We start from the raw sequence: 17,151 nt of genomic DNA on the forward strand, positions 1-17,151 counted from the left end.
TGCTGTACTCCCATGCTGTGTTTGCCTGAAGCAGCCTCTGGAGCACCAGAAACTGTACAGACCCACATTTCATTCCCAGGCAGGTTTCCTAGCACTGGCCCTGAACTGCACTTGTTTTACATATGACTCTAATGCACGTCAAGGACATATGTATAGACCTGTTGTAATCAAGTTTGCTCTTTATATAAAATTAGTGTGCAATAATTGCAATGTTTGGGAAAGATGATACATTGAACCAGAAATTCCGCTGAGAGTTACTCATGAGTAGAGGCACAACCAGCAACAAACAAACAGTCTGGTCGCTTTCCTGACCCTGTTTCAAGAACTGGCAGTAACTCCAAAGGATTTTTTTCCTGTTTATGTATTATTGTGTAAATTATTTTATAAATAATCTTATTTCCAGTTTAGAGAGGCTTAATGAGCTGATTCACATCTAAAATTGAACCTCCAAGTTTGACTTTCAGAAGTATCTTCCTGAGGATGTCTGTAAGGACTACTTATTCAAATCTTCTCAGCACTGTTTTTCAGAGAAAGATCAAATTGCTGTACTTGTAAATGCTAATTAACTTCTGGATCTTCCATTGCCATAACAAAACCAATGGTTTAGAAATGTAATGTGAAGTCAAATTAATCTATTCTCCAATGACTTAAATTTTTTTGGGGGACACAATCCTAGTTGGCTATTAAGGAATTTATAAATACATAAGCAATGTTAATATATGCAAATACCTTACATTAGCTTTGTAAACATAGGTTACTGAATTGCAACTTCATCTCCCTAAGAAGGTGGAACACAATTGCTTATTGTAATTTGGTGTTAGAAATAACGTGTTAATAGCTGTTATGAAGTGGCTTTCCTGATATTTAAATTTGTTTCTTTTTCTTACATCTTTTTGTATCTTGTTTGCCTTTGAAAGTGAACCCACAGCTGGAATACATCTTACACTATGCTACACACCAATATCCCTACAGGACCTATTCTAAATAAGTCTGTGGGAAATCCAGACGACTAACCACAATGGAGCTGCAGAAAGCTGACCTCCTTCTAAAAGCAAACAACTCCTTTTGCCAAAATGGGTTCCATTAAAATTGAATGTCTACTATATCCTAGACATGTGCTTACCTTGGCTGTAGCATATGTAGCCTTCCCTATACTTAGCATAGGAAATAGTCACAGAAGCAATTTTAGCTGCTGTGAATAATACTGCAAATGTCTTCTATAGTCTAACAGTAAATGTCTGGCATTCAGAATGTCAGAAACTCTACGATGATCCTTTTGGAAGAAGGATGGATGAATGACCTGCTTTTAAGCTAAGGTAAATCTCTTTTTGCAATTATTCAGGAAGTGATAACTACAGAAAACACTGTGCCCGCCGAAATCAGGTTAAACATCAGTGCTGACTCCTTCTGTATTTCAGAAGTGCAATTGTTCCACTAATTATATAAACTAGTTTTACACTATTATGTCTCTCTCGTGAGACCCCACCTGGAGTACTATGTCCAGTTCTTGAGTCCCCAACATAAGTAGGACCTGGAACTGTTGGAGTGGGTCCAGAGGAGGACCATGACGATGATCAGAGGGCTGGAGCACCTGTCCTGTGAAGACAGTCTGAGAGAGTTTGGGTTGTTCAGCCTGGAGAAGAGAAAGCTCCAGGAACAATTTATAGCGGCCTGCCAGTACCTGAAGGGGCCTACAAGAAAGCTGGGGAGGAACCATTTAGAAGGGCATGTAGTGGTAGGAGGAGGGGGATTGGTTTTAAATTGGAAGGGGGTAGATTTAGAGTGGATATTAGGAGGAAATTCTTCTCTATGAGGGTTGTATGTGGTTTTGGGCAACCTCAGCTAGTGGAGGGTGTCCCTATCCACAGCAGGGGGGTTGGTACTAATGATCTTTAAGGTCCCTTCCAGCCCTAACCATTCATGATTCTATGATTCTATGATTCTATTTATAGAAAATGGTGCCCATAATTTCTGTTATCTTTGGGCAATCTAGATACAAAATGTTGTTAATATGTATAACACATTAAATAAATTAAAAATGATGGTGGACAGAACATATTTTTCATTTTCTTATGAAATACTCTTGGTCAATGTTATCACAGGTCATTATTTTTCTTTATGCATTTGAGTGGGAAAGAAAATGTAAAATGCAAATATGCTGTATAGTTATTGAAATAATTGTTAAAAACAGAATATGAACTAAATAAATACAATCCATATTGCAACTTGTCAAATCACTGCATTCTCAGAAGAATTAAAAAAACAGAGAACAGCTGTTATGTTTGAAGTTTTGTGGGAAAAGAGCACTTTGTGTATTTTCAATAGCTTATGTCTTTCTGAAGCCCTTTGGATGATTTATGTTAAAGATAGACTGAAGTTAGGTGGGTTCAAGTTGCTGTATGAAAGTCTGCCAAGCAAAGCATAGAGAATTCCATAACTTCTTAATGTGATGGCTTTTTTCCTCCTCAAAAGCAATGAAAAACAATATAGCAAGCACAGACAAACCAACTTACTTACCTAAACGCATACAACAAAATAGTCTCTTCTCTATTTGGTCTTCCAGAGTGCCTTCCACTGCTCCAAAATTGATACTTTCTATATAAAAACTCAGCTTGCAAGAGTATGCCACTAAATCCATTAATAAATAGGCATTATCAACATTGCTTACATCAAATCTTTCCTGTACCAGAGGAATTTATTTGTGTTACAAACTCACACGTTCATAAAATCCTTTCCTGAGATACGATAGCTTGTTTCAGCAGGTTTCATAAAGTCTTCCTGTGGAGGTGGATACATCATTCACACTGTTCTACCAAAATGAAGTCCATCATGTCTTGTTAGCCATAGAGGCACAACATCGCTTTCCAAGTGAGAAATGTACACTCATTTCTGCAGATAAACATCTGCTTCCCCAGTGCCAAATCCATGTCACTGTAGACATCAACTGTTCATTTGCACAACATGACCTTTCACACCTGCTGGCAGTTACATTGTGCATTCGCAGAAACCCAGGAGGACGTGACATATACAGAGAAACTGTTGGGTTTGGAAACCTTCTAACTGAGTTTAGAATTCTCAGTCCCCTCCTACTGTCAGCACACCTTATGGCTCCAGTGAGATACCAGCACCTAATGGCTCTTCAGAAGAAGGCAAATGATCTCTGAGGCCCTTAACCTGACTGTTTGGAGTACTTGTGCAGCCCTCTAATCTGCTCTATCTCTTGGTTATCCTAATTGTCACAAACAAAACCACAAAACCAGCTTGGTCATGTGGGATGTTGCTTTCTCAGCACTTTTCAGTGTTCCCTCAGTGGAAGGCCACTTGTCAATCAAAATCAGGATCCAAGCCACATTCTCCCAGTGACTTAGAACTAACCACTAGAGACTCAAGAAAGGTCAAACAAGATATATGCTTTACAGCTTAAATGAAAGTGTCTTTTCATGCCAAGTAACTTTCCCTAATGTTTATATGGTCCATATCTCAATTCTCAGTTGTTTATTTAGAGATACCAGAAGTGCCATAGGCAATTAGGTTTAAACATCTTGTAACAGTATTAGGTAAATAGAAAAGAACTGTCTCTGCAAGTTTTGGGGTTTGGGTTTTTTTTTTTCATATTTTAAAGGATCCAAGAAAAAGATGAGATCACTTCCAGTTTGAATAAAGAATTTCTGCAATCTATATATGAAAGAAGTAAGGACTAACAGAATTTTGGGAAATGTAATAAATGTCTTTTCCTGAAAATAACTACTTATTTTCCTGGAACACTGTTCTGCTGAGGCAGTTTTGTCCCCTGATTGCATAATATTTTTGTGAAGAACACGTAGCTAGGTTTTTATCTCTGAGAATGGCTGATGTAGCAATGGACTACTGTTGTAACAATTACTAAATGTGGTGCTGAAATTCTGCTGGGCAGATATTGCAAAAAGTCATTATTAACAGTCCTTTAATTGTTTTTTATGTTTCCTTTGCTTTTGTTCTTTAATTTCCTAACAGTGAAGTTTATTGACAGCAAAGCTGCATGAAGACTACTTTTATACTGAAGAGTATTTACCAATTTAGAATGTGTGTTTTATGAGGATAGATATTTACAATAAAACATAATTCTAGCTGTCATAAACCTGAAGAGAAATGTTAATTCCAGGCAATATTCTATAGTCAATGTGTGTATTGTGAATTTTGGAGGCCAGGCATACATGTGAAAATTTACCAGCAATTCACTGTCTGAAACACATCTGCGTTTTGTAAAATAAACGGGTATGACTGATCACCAACACATACCAATAGATAAGGGGTTACTTCACAAGCTGCTGATAAGTAACTCTATGACACTACTGAAGTCCTTGTATGGAGAATATATTATTTTAACTGCAGTCCCTTTTCTAGTATGCAATTTATGAGATTAAGAAGTATTACAATTCAGTTGCCTGACATACTGCTTGCGAATCCTCACGTCATATACAAATAAAGAGGAAGGGAGATAGGGACAAAAGGGAAGAGGGAGACAAGGAGAGGACAGGGACACAGGAACAGGAACAAGGAGGTAGAAGGAGAGAATTAATTTCCTACTCAATTATGTACTAATATGATTCTTAACTTTTCCATATGCAGCAGCTTTGGTTTTAAGAAAAAAATAAGGCCTTTGATAGGGCATTAGAAAGACAGCTGATTGAAATGGTTTATCATGTGCTTTATAAGGCATATGGTGAATTCATCATCAGAGCAGAACAAAATTTAAAGCCTGATTAGAGCCCGAGGCACCATGTAAAGATCTTAGCTATCATTTATCCAGAGAGGCAGCTTTTCCAGAAATAACATCTGAGAAGATAATGCAACAAGACTTCCATCCTTTTTCCTTCAGGTCCTGATGGGAAGGAGCAATGGCAAAGATGGGACTAACCATGAGAGATATAAGGCATGTAAAAATGTGGGAAAGATGCATAAAGCAAACTAAAGGTATCCTCTATATATCACTTATCTGTGAAGACAGGCTGTGCAGAAAACGGGTTGAAAGCAGTCCTAACTTGGGAGTGCTGATCGATGACATCAGCTGGCAGTGTGCGCAAGCAGCTCAGACGGCCAACCATGCCTGGGCTGCATCAAGAAAAGGTCAAGGGAGGTGTTTCTGCCCCTCTACTCTGCTCTTGTGAGACCCCACCTGGGGTATGGTGTCCAGCTCTGGGGTCCCCAGGATGGGAAAGACATTGAGATGTTGGAGTGAGTCCAGAGGGCCACAAAGATGACCAGGGGGCTGGAGCACCTCTCTTATAAAGACAGGCTGCGAGAGTTTGGCTTGTTCAGCCTGGAGAACAGAAGGGTCCGAGGAGACCTAATTACTGCCTACCAATACTTAAAAGGGTCCTACAGGAAGGTGAAAGAGACTGTTCACTGGGGATTGTAGTGATAGGACAAGGGGCAATGGCTTTCAAGCTGAAAGACGACAGGTTTAGGTTAGACATTACGAAGAAATTCTTTACTGTGAGGGTAGTGAGGTGCTGGCAGAGGCTGTCCAGAGAGGTTGTGAAAGCCCCATCCCTGGAAATGTTTAAACAGATTGATGAGGCAACTTGATCTAGTGGAGGTTGTCTGTGCCCATGGAAGTGGAGTTGGAACTAGACAGTCTTTGAGGTTCCTTCCAACCCATTCTATGAACACACAGTAAAATGGACTAAAAAAATTCCCCCACAAACACACACATGTATTCTCTAAATGATTATAAAGGTATATGACACCCATATCCTTGAAATCATTTGCAGGTCCCTTCTTTCTTTGTTTTTGAGACAATCAGAGCAAAGATACACAGTTGTCTTTTCTATGCCTCTATACTGACAGTAAACACAAGCATTTGGTATCCAATTTCACCCATTCGCCTTCTTCAAGTTTTTAGTGTCATGCAAAGGTTAAACGGGAAAGAATCTTATAAAGTGTATAGCTTTGCTGCCACTGAACCCAGCAAACGTTTTCTATTACTGAAACTAGAGAAAACAAATAAACCTGGATGAATAGTACAGTTAGCTAATAAACTTTTGGAGATTAGATTAAAACCTTGATGAACTACTTGTATATAAAAGGTAGTTAACATTGAGAAATGCATATTATGCATTTCGCTTTTTATTTTAAAAGAAGTTTGGGTATAAATTCAAGGTTTTAAATTGCAGAGGTCCAGATATACTATCAATCATCTTCCAGAAATTGTATAACCCATGACAATGTAGAATTATTTTTTTCACACCAGGAAAAAATGGGAGAAGAAATAATATATTTTCTGATCTTTAAGAAACTTGGGAAACCTCCTTTAATTCAACTTGAGGTATTTAAATGTAAAGAGAAAAAAATAAAGGCAGAAAAATAAATAATAAAAGGCATTTATATCCTGCAGATCAACTATACTAAATCATTGAGTCTGACAAAACCAGGAGCATCGTCATGAGAAGGAAAAAATGTTCTGCATCTTTCAGTTTACATAAATTGGTTAACACATTCTTCAGTAGGTGACTGCAAATCTATTTGGCACTTTTCTAATTGACCTTAGAATATCTCAAATAATCTCTGTTTTACCAGTTTCATGAAACCTTATCATAATTTTTTTTTTTCTAGAGATGAAGATTCACTTGGACAGGCAAGAAAAAAACAACTAATGAGTTACTAGAACTGCACACCACAGTCTAGATCCCGTCCCATCTTACCTTGTTCCACAAGTCCAAATAAATAAATCAGTGACTATGAGACATTAAGGTAAAATATGGGAATTCCGCTCCACATTTTGTTTATTTTTGCTTTGTTCAACAACAACAAAAAAATTCATGAATATATTATCTGTTTTATATAAAATTATTAAGCTAATAATTTTGTCGGTTTTCAGAACTGTTTTAAAATAACTTAGGTGACATGACATCTGGTATTTTGATGAAACATCTCTTGCTCCAGAAAACCCACTTTTTGGGGTTTTACTGGAGGTATCGTTAAACTATGTATGAAAATATTACCAGAGAATAGGTTTTCCTTAAATCCTCATATTGAACACTCAGGAAGCAATGAGTTTTATTTTAGCATAAAAGCCCTCTGATGTGGTTGGGTAAATCTTTCTCCTGCTGTATGAACACCAATCAGTAGGATCCTCAGGCTTGCTAGTAGAAACACTTCCAGACATACAGACCTCCATCCCTGTTCCCCATCCTCCTTCTTCCACCTGTCCCATTTACCCTGTTTCCACTACTGCTTCAGTGCTGGTAAAGACTGCAAAGAAAAACACTGGAGAAGTACAATCACTACAGAATTTTTCTCTTTGTGTGATGGATGTCTGAAGAAAGTTCAAATTGCAAATTATTTTATGTAACTTCTTCATAGAAGAAAAAAAATGCCAAAGCGAATGGCCATCCTTAGCTTTCACTTGTAGTATTATGACGAACTCGGTGCTGGGTCCAGTTCTGTTCAATATCTTTATCAATGACCAGGATGAAGGGATCGAATGTTCCCTTAATAAATTCATGGATGACACTAAACTGAGAGGGAATGTCAATCTGTCCTATAAGAAGGACATTGAGGTCCTTGAGCAAGTGCAGAGAAGAGAAACCAGGCTGGTGAAGGGGCTGGAGGGCAAATCCTATGAGGAACAGCTGAGGGAGCTGGGGATGTTTAGCCTGGAGAAGAGGAGGCTGAGGGGAGACCTTATCACCACCTACAACTACCTGAGGGGAGGTTGTAGAGAGGTGGGCGATGGTCTCTTCAGCCAGGTGACAGGAGATAGAACTAGGGGAAAAGTCAAGAAGCTGTGCCAGGGCAGGTTTAGATTGGATATTAGAAAAATATTTTTTACTGAAAGAGCTGTCAGGGCCTGGAACAGGCTGCCCAGGGAGGTGGTTGAGTCACCATCCCTGGATGCGTTCAATAAAAGGGTAGATGAGGTACTTAGGGATATGGTTTAGCTTAGGATGGGAATGGTCGGACTTGATGATCTTCAAAGGTCTCTTCCAACCTTGTGATTCTGTGATTCTGTGATCTGGACAGGCTGGGTCAATTGGCAGAGATGAACAGTATGAGGTTCAACAAGGCCAAGTGCAGAGTCCTACACTTGGGATATAACAACCCCGTGAGGTGATACAGGCTTGGGGAAGAGTGGCTAGAAAGCTGCCTGGCAGAGAGGGACCTGAGGATGTTGGTGGACAGCCAACTGAATATGAGCCAGCATTGTGCCCCGGTGGCCAAGAAGGCTAATGGCATTTTTGGCTTGTACCAGAAACAGTGTGGCCAGCAGGTCCAGGGAAGTGATTGTGCTCCTGTACTCTGCATTGGTGAGGCTGCACCTCAAGTACTGTGTTCAGTTTTGGGCCCCTCGCTGCAAGAAAGACATCGAGGTGCTGGAGCATGTCCAGAGAAGGAGAACCAGGCTGGTGAAGGGGTTGGAGGGCAAACCTTGTGGGGAGCAGCTGAGGGAGCTGGGACTTTCTAGCCTGGAGAAGAGGAGACTGAGTGGGGGGGGGAACCTTATCGCTGCCTAAAATTACCTGAAAGGAGGTTATAGAAAGATGGGTGTTGGTCTCTTCACCCAAGCGACAGGTGACAGGAGGGGGAGTGGTCTCAAGCAGCAGCAGGGCAGGTTCGGATTAGATGTTCGGAGAAAATTCTTCACCAAAAGGTTTATTGAGCACTGGAACAGGCTGCCCAGGGAGGTGGTTGAGTCACTGACTCTGGATGTATTTAAAAGATGGTTAGATGATAGAGATATAGTTTAGTAGAGGATGGATATGGTTGGACTCGATGATCTCAAAGGTCTTTTTCAACCTAGTGATTCTGTGTGATTCTGTGTGACTTTATCATTTATTAAAAATCCAAACCCCCAAGAGCTTCCTGTACACTTCCATACCTTCTTGAAGTCTTCTTTTCTCCTGGTCATTGACTTCCATCCACTTCTGGTAAATCTTCATGTCTCACTCATTTTATTTTCCAAGTAGCTTATGTATATATGTATGCTGCTTTTCATGGTAAGCAGGCGCTTCCAATGAAAGTAATTGGAAATATTTCATTATCTTGACATCTTCAGGTTGCTGATGTAACTGCTTTTTGTTTTGTCCTATATCTAAGTAAAGAGTAAAGTTGGGTTTATCATAGCAAAGAGTCAGCGAGGTGATCTTTGGATTTTCCATTAGATCTACTTCTCATGCTCTACTGGAATAAGAAAGAGAACAGTCCCAGTGACTTGGAACAGCGAAATAGGGCACAGCCTCCCTCTGTGCCTGTGTGACTCTCTGAAGCCAATGCATTATGTTCATCCCTGTGAGTAGGCTCTTGGATTTCACAGCTGAAGGTGAGATAACCTGTGGACTTTGTTCACAGACTGGGCTCCAAGCAAGGAATTCCTCATGACTTTTCAGCCGTGTGCTTTTCAACTCATAGCTGTAAATCTAGAAAAATATGGGAAAGGGATGCATGAATATTGCATATGAGTAGTACTACAGACTGAAGTTTGATTATGCAGTCTTCTTAAAATTGGTTGAAAGAATGGTAGAAGTAGAAAGTAGAAACAACTACAGTTTAGTTTTAGCAATCCTTAAATATTTTATTTTGATTTGGATAAAAAGGTATATGAATGTAAAAATATTTTATTTAAATTTTCATAATATAGTAAAATATTACTTTTAATATAATTCCTCTTGCATTTTTAAACTAAAATATTTTTAAAACAAGCAATCACCATTTGTAAATCATGGTCTTCTATGTTTTTAAAATTCTTCCTTCAGTGAGGATCTCTTACAGAGATATTGAAGAGTGGCACCTCCTTTCAAGATAGAATACATTAATGAATTTTACCATTTACTCACAGCAGTTATTTTGAAGGATGTTTTCAAATGTTTGTTTTAATGACACATTTCAAGACTGAAATTTTTGCTTCTCTGATCACAGTTTAGAAACTTTCTGTTAAGTCCTACAGAAAAAGTAATCTGCGGGAAGAAAATGGTAGTGATAAGTTTCTTTTGCAGAAATTATTGCAACTTTCCTTTGTTCACCATCTGAAAGAAGGAATGCATTGTTCCAAAGTGAATCACAAGTTTAAGTTTATGTTTAAATACGTTTTAATATGAAAAAGCAAAAACAAAATCACAAATTTGCTTTATAGAAAAACATTTAATTCTATATGTCTAAGAAAAATGCCTTGTTTAGTTGCAATATTTAAAGGACACTTTAAAGACTTTTTAATTCTTTTAGGGAGTTTCTCTGCTTGTAAATATATTCCACGAAGATAACAGGTCAACAACCTTCCTTTTATATGTACATGGCTATATTCCTGCCTATTTCCAACACTTGTTTTACTGTGATCTTACATTCAAGTACCTTTTGGGAACACTTCCCTCTCTCCCCCACAACTCCTACCACTCCCCAGTAAATGTGCTTTGGTTGGAAAAGTTTGGAATGTCTCCCTTTCATGGTGATTCTGCTTTTGTTTGGATTATGAACTTCTGCAACATGTAACTCAAAAGACATTCAGTTTCCAAGAGTAAAAAGAGATTGATGAATTGTAGTGATATTTTTTTATGAAGCAAAGTGCATTCCAAACATTTTTCCCATGACAAAAATGTTCTATTTGCATAAATAGGCTATGTATACAGAGCATATATGCACACATATATCTACAGAATAATCTTGAATACATCTTTGAGGTTGTAAATTTCTCCCATGACCTGATTTCTCTGTGTCAAAAAATTATATTACAGCAGGAAATTTCAATTATATTAAGAGTTCCATTTAACAATATACATCTAAATGGCAACATTGCAGACATCAAGGCATGTTATTTCTGATAAGAAGATATAAATAATTGGAAAATAAGAAATATTCCATCACCAAGCCTCATTGAGCTCTATTCTGTACTGTTACAAAATGCAAAATACATTCTGTTCTGCCATTGCTAAATAGTTACTTTGGAAGTAAACGATGGGAGTATGTTTATTTTAATATTTTTGTTCAATCTTCTTTTTCGTCAGTATTCTTCTTTATTCTTTCATGTTCTACTTCTTTTGAAAGATAACATCATGACTTCATTGAATTTCAAAAGATCATGGACAGCTGAAAGCATGCCTTCAAATTGTAAAAATGGTACCAAACAGAATAACAGAATCACAAGGTTGGAAATGTCCTTTAATATTATCAAGTCCAACTGTTCCTGTCCTATGCTAAACCATATCCCTAAGTATCTCATCTACTCTTTTTTTTTAAACACATCCAGGGATGGTGACTCAACCCCCTCCCTGGGCAGCCTGTTCCAGGCCCCAACAACCCTTTCAGTAAAAATATTTTTCCTGACATCTAATCTGAACCTGCCCTGGCACAGCTTTGTGCCATTTCCCCTTGCCCTATATATTTCTACTTGGCTGAAGAGACCATCACTCATCTCTCTACAACCTCCTTTCAGGTAGTGTAGGCAGTGATAAGGTCTCCCCTTAGCCTCCTCTTCTCCAGACCAAACATCCACAGCTCCCTCAGATGCTCCTCATAGGATTTGCCCTCCAGCCCTTTTATCATCCTGGTTGCCCTTCTGTGGACTCTCTCGAGGACCTCAATGTCCTTCTTATGGTGAGGAGCCCAGAAATGGACACAGTATTTGAGGTGCGGCCTCACCAATGTAAAGTTCAACACTCAACACTTTCCATCTTCTCCATTCAGCTAGACAAGGTTTCTAAAACATTTACTCCTGATTAAGTGGGAAAAGAATACCTATCAACACAGTAGTGGAAAGTTGTACTGTGACTTGGACATAAACTCTGCAACCTCTTAACATTGAATAGAAGCTCAACTGTGTTTGATATGTAACTCTGATTTTAACACAGATTGCTGCCTGCTGGAGACTGAATGAAGCAATCTGTTTTGTGTTCAATTACAGATTGAGAATTTTATACATCAATTTATTTTGTAAAAGCATGGTTCTTAAACCTTGCATTTTCATGATCTTCAAACATTTATTTAGCTGTAGGTACCGTATACGAATTAGTGCTGGGTTCATTTTGTTTGGGTTTTTTGTTAATATAAAATCACAATTACAATGTGAACACAAAACTAAAACTAGATTTGATAATCTTTGTTAGAAAGCAATAAATTACTACAGAATAACATTAAGGGGGAAAAGTATTTTAAAATTACATTGCAGCAATTTAAACTGATTTCAACCAATATTTGCCTTTGAAGAGTAAGAGGTTAGAAATTTGAGTATATTTTTATCATAACTAACCTCACAGTTCTTTATTTTTCTAAAAGTGTGCAAACTTCCAAAGTACCTGTGGATTTATTCCCTGTACTTTTAGTAAGACCATTATTTCTTTTAGCAAGACCATTTTCTCTTTTAGCATATTCAAAACTGTTCCCACTAAAGGCAGCATCATGACCATTATCTGCTTCTCAGCAACCTAGAATTATAAACCAGTTTTGTAGTTTTACTCAGTCATTATGTCTATATACCAGGATGGATTTCTGAAATATATTCCATTTATGTGCTTGGACAAAAGATGCTATGTGAGTAGAACTTAAAAGTGTCATAAACATGCTGGGTATGGTTGTCTTTTTAAAGGCATGTTTTTTTACACACATAGGGGACAAATATAACTACTATGACACAGAAGGACTACAGAATGTCTCCAGTAAGAATGTTAATCTTTATTTTATGTTTACAGAAGTAATTTTCATAAAAACTTTATTAATTTCTGGACTAAAGTATAATTTTACATATGGCCTTCAAGAAAGAAATAACATTTTTCCTTTTTATAAAGGATAAAAATCCCTTCCTGGTAGAAAACAGTGGTCTCTCTATACTTTCTATGTGCTAATAATCATTACATTTTATATTTTTTCACATTTGTAATGTTTAAATATGATTAAAGCCTCCTTTGATTAAAAAAAATGTTATCTACTTATGTGCTTGAATTCTTGCATTATTTATCTTGATGTTGCTCCTACCTATTTTTCACAGTGGACATAAATCACATGCCCCTGAAATTTTGTTGCTCCCTCATAAAATGTGATTGTTTGCTAGGATCCCCATTAAGGGAGAGGTTAAAATTTTATGGGAGGTGGAAATCTTTGTTATCAGCCACACCCTAGCATTGTACTTGCACACACTTTGGACACTGAGATGGAAAACTCAGAGTTTGAAGTTTAAAAGAGGGAGGGGAAAAAAAAAAGCCCCAAACCAACAACCTCAAACCAAACCACAAACCAGAGCTAGTGCCAAAAACCATGTGCAAAGAAAGCCAACTCTCTCCATTTTTAACTACTAGGTACTAGGCATGAAAGACTACTTCCAGATCCCACTGAAGTTCATGATGATGTTTGCAATCAACATCAGGAGGTAGAATCAGACCATTATTTTTCTAGCTTTGGTTAACCACAAAATATTAGAAACTAAAATGATGGAAGACTTATTTAAGGAAAAATGGGTTGAGGCATTTTTAAATGATTCTAATGTTACATTATCACCTTCCCTCTTCCATTTGATGCCCTTTTTGCTGGCTTTCTCACATTGCAACTCATTTCCAACCATAAATATATGAAAACATCTACAGCGGTAGTTCTTCAGATGGTATATGGTGATTCAAAGATGTTGTGGTAAACGCAGAGCTTCTCCAATGGGGTGTTTTTGGTGGTAATGTTGGGTATGTGACAGTGCTGCAAGGAAGTGCAGGCTGAAGCGTGGCAGGAAAAAACACCACAAAAGTTCTCTCTCTGCTCCTACCCTCCAGCCACATTTCCTGCTCTGCCCTGTCCACCCCACAGCGACTCAGTTCCCAATGCCTTAACATGTTGGAATAGCCTCTCTGACTTCTGACTTCTCTGTGTGTGTACATTTATATATGAATTTGCATATATATGAAAAACACTGGAAAAAAGTGTGTGTGTGGCAGAGAATGAGAAATGAAGTGACATGCTGTAAAGCATATGGAGAACCAATGACATATGCCATGATCTATTTGATTGAAAATATCGCAGATCCTTGTTTGATATAACTGGCTGGTAACATGGGTATTTCAGGGAACTGTATCATGTCACTTTGCAGTATTTTTGATATACCATATTTGAATATGGAGATTGTTTACACATTTCAAATTTTGTTCTCATAGTTCTACCGAATGATGATACAGTATAGTAGTAGGAACATATGAAGAAGTTGAGACTAGGCAGGATCTAAAACATTTTGCCACAGGAATTCTGTATATGAGTATTACTTATTTTCCTTTTTATATATGTGCAGTCAGCTCTAGTGGCTCAGTTTATGTTTTGGCTTCAAATGCCAAGTTTAGCTTGGCTCTGCAACCAAAGATTTTGGTTTACCAGAGTCTAATGGTAGCCTTTCGATTAAAGTTACCCATATAAAGACATTTGAATGAAAAGTTTACAATGTTTTACATAGTTTTCTAATATTTCTTTTGGTTGCAAAATGGAGAACATTAATATAAATGCTCAATTATAAATAAACCTAGAGTGTGGATTGTAACACAGAAAACAAGAATGTAAAATACCTGGAATGATCCACATAGCTACGAGACGTAGTTGCCTTTTTTTGCATCTCTTCTAGGAAAAGGAATTCATAAATCTCTGGATTGGACACCTGTAGTAGTCTGCCCATCCAGAAAAGAGTGAGGTTTCTTGAACAGAAAAGTATTAGAAGGTGGGCTAAAAAGCCATTTTGCAAAAGTTATTTGCTTATTGTTCTCGAGCAAGCCCTGAGTATCAGTCTGCCTAACTACTGTCTAGGTTCTCACACTTATGCATGATTTGTAACTGCACTATAGAGTAAGAAATTAAAAACTCCAAAACATACAAACATTTTGGGTAAACTCTGTGGAAGGTAGAAAGATATCTAGGATGGGACTCAAGGGTTCATTTTCCTCAAAACTGCTAGTGAAAGAAATTTATGGAGATTTCTCTGCTGTTGAAGTAGAAAGCTGAGAATATATTTCAAGAATATACAAGTATTCAATGACAAATAATTGACAGATAATTGCATTGGTGGTAGCTGATCCAAACTAAATTTAATTGCTTTCTTAAACAAAACCCCAATGTGACACAATGGTTTCCTTGTACTGTGGTGGATTGTCAGTCCTGATCATTTATGAAAGACGGTTTCTTATCCAATATCTATTGTTTTCATCCAATACTAATGCTTACATGGAGTTACATCTGTTTATGTTACTGAAGTGTCATATAAATCAAAGCAAAGCATAAATATTTGCAGCTGTTTTACTAAAAAAACCCAATAACTTTTGGCAAGTTGTTCTTCCTTGCAACTGTAAAGCACCGAGACAGTGCTGCAAATAGACAGATAGGAACACACAGAAGAGAGAAACTAGAACCATCTAGCCCTTTTCCTACACAAGTTTGCAAAGCAGTGCCTGTAGTGGCCTAAAAGGCCAAAATGTCTTTGTGACTCTTTGTCCTGCTCTTACTTTGTGGCTGGCCCCATGTCAGTGTAAAACTAAAACCAAACCAAACAAAATAAAACAAAAGAAAAGCCTGCTTTTGGTTTTTCATGGATCACAGTTTTTTTGGAGTTCATCTTCCATTTGCAGTACGTTCTGACCTTGTGTTTCTCCAGTTCTCACCTAAAAGCTTGCTTCTCTCTCTCCATCCCCTATGTATGGTACAAGGCCTTACTTCTGATACCAAATTGTGATAGTAAGCAGATCATTAAACTTTCCCATAATGAATATGGATGCTGTAATTGTACAGAACAATTCATATTAGCTGGTGTCAGATGGAAGTATATGTTGACAAACAAGTATGGATCATTTTCTGCTTCACATAAGAAAAAAAATTAAAGAGTTGATAAGCAGAAATACCATTCTAACCTTATTCCTCTACCATACATCACTGCTTTCAATTCTAGCTGTCAGTGTTAGACAGCAAAGGACCAATAAAGGATAAGCAGAAAGGCTTCTTCTATCTCTCTGTCAGCCACCTTTTCTGGTATGAAAGGCAGACAAGCAATTCAAACCACTTGGTTGATAGAGCTTATGACAGGAAATGAACAAGAAGGGGAGGAGGAAAAGGTAAAATTGAATCAATACCAGACAAGGAAAGTCAGCTGTGGATATGCAGTAGTTGCCCATGTTAGAGAAGAGAGCAAAAAAGACATATACCATTGAAAGCAAAGGAAGGCAAATAGAATACATTAACATGAACAACTATGAAAGAGGGGGGAATAGCTGCAAAAGCACTTGATGAGACTATCTTTAAGGATAGATTTATGAACATTGCCTTAGGAAAGTTACAATTTTTTTCAGCAGTGTAGGGATAAAGCTGACAGATATTGCAAATTTGATATTAAATAAGGGATATATGCAGAGACAGGTATGAGATAAAGGAGACACAGAGGTGGTAAAGGTAAACAAAAACAAAATAAAAGAAAGGAAATTAAAATGTAGACATTACAGAAGATGTAGAAATGGAATATTTCCTTGGAAAACAAATAGTTATAAGGATTTCTTCTTGAAAGTGTTGTGACATAATTTTGTTTAAAACAACATTGTGCCTATCATACTAGATTTCTACTGAAGTTTTGTTCTGGCCTAGAACACTTACTGGCATTTATATAATGCTGTATTGTAATTACCCACAACATTTTTTTGATTAAGTTATCCTAAAGCATTTCAAATTTTCTAAACAAAGTAAAGAGGAATCAGTGTTTGCTTCCCTAATATTCAAATCTGATATTGGAATCTGCTAAAGTCTAAACAGCGCTGGAAATTAGAATGGGCAAAGAACCAACAGCCTTATTTCAGTTAATTAGAACAATCTGAAACCAATGTTCCACCAGTAAAGTAATTCTTAAAAAATTCCTTATACAACTGTCTTGCATTTCTTCGATATTCAGGTATACATTTTTGAACAGAAGCCTATATACAGTGCCCTGAAATTTCAGTGCTTCAAATCGAAACTTTAATAGGAACAGACCAAAATTTTACTATGTAATTTGAGTATATTTTTCACCCTAGCTGGTTGGTTTTGGTTTTATATTGGGTTTTTTTTTTCTGTGTTTATTTTGGTTATTTTTTTGTGTTAACCATTCTTATCTATAGGGCTAGAATTTGTAAACTAAAAAAGTATAAACAACTGTTTGAGAATCAAAATAACTTCTCTCCATATTTTAATACCTTCCTGACATTTTGAAAT

This window comes from Gallinula chloropus (genome assembly GCF_964237585.1).
Source record: "Gallinula chloropus genome assembly, chromosome: 1".
Taxonomy (NCBI): domain Eukaryota; kingdom Metazoa; phylum Chordata; class Aves; order Gruiformes; family Rallidae; genus Gallinula; species Gallinula chloropus.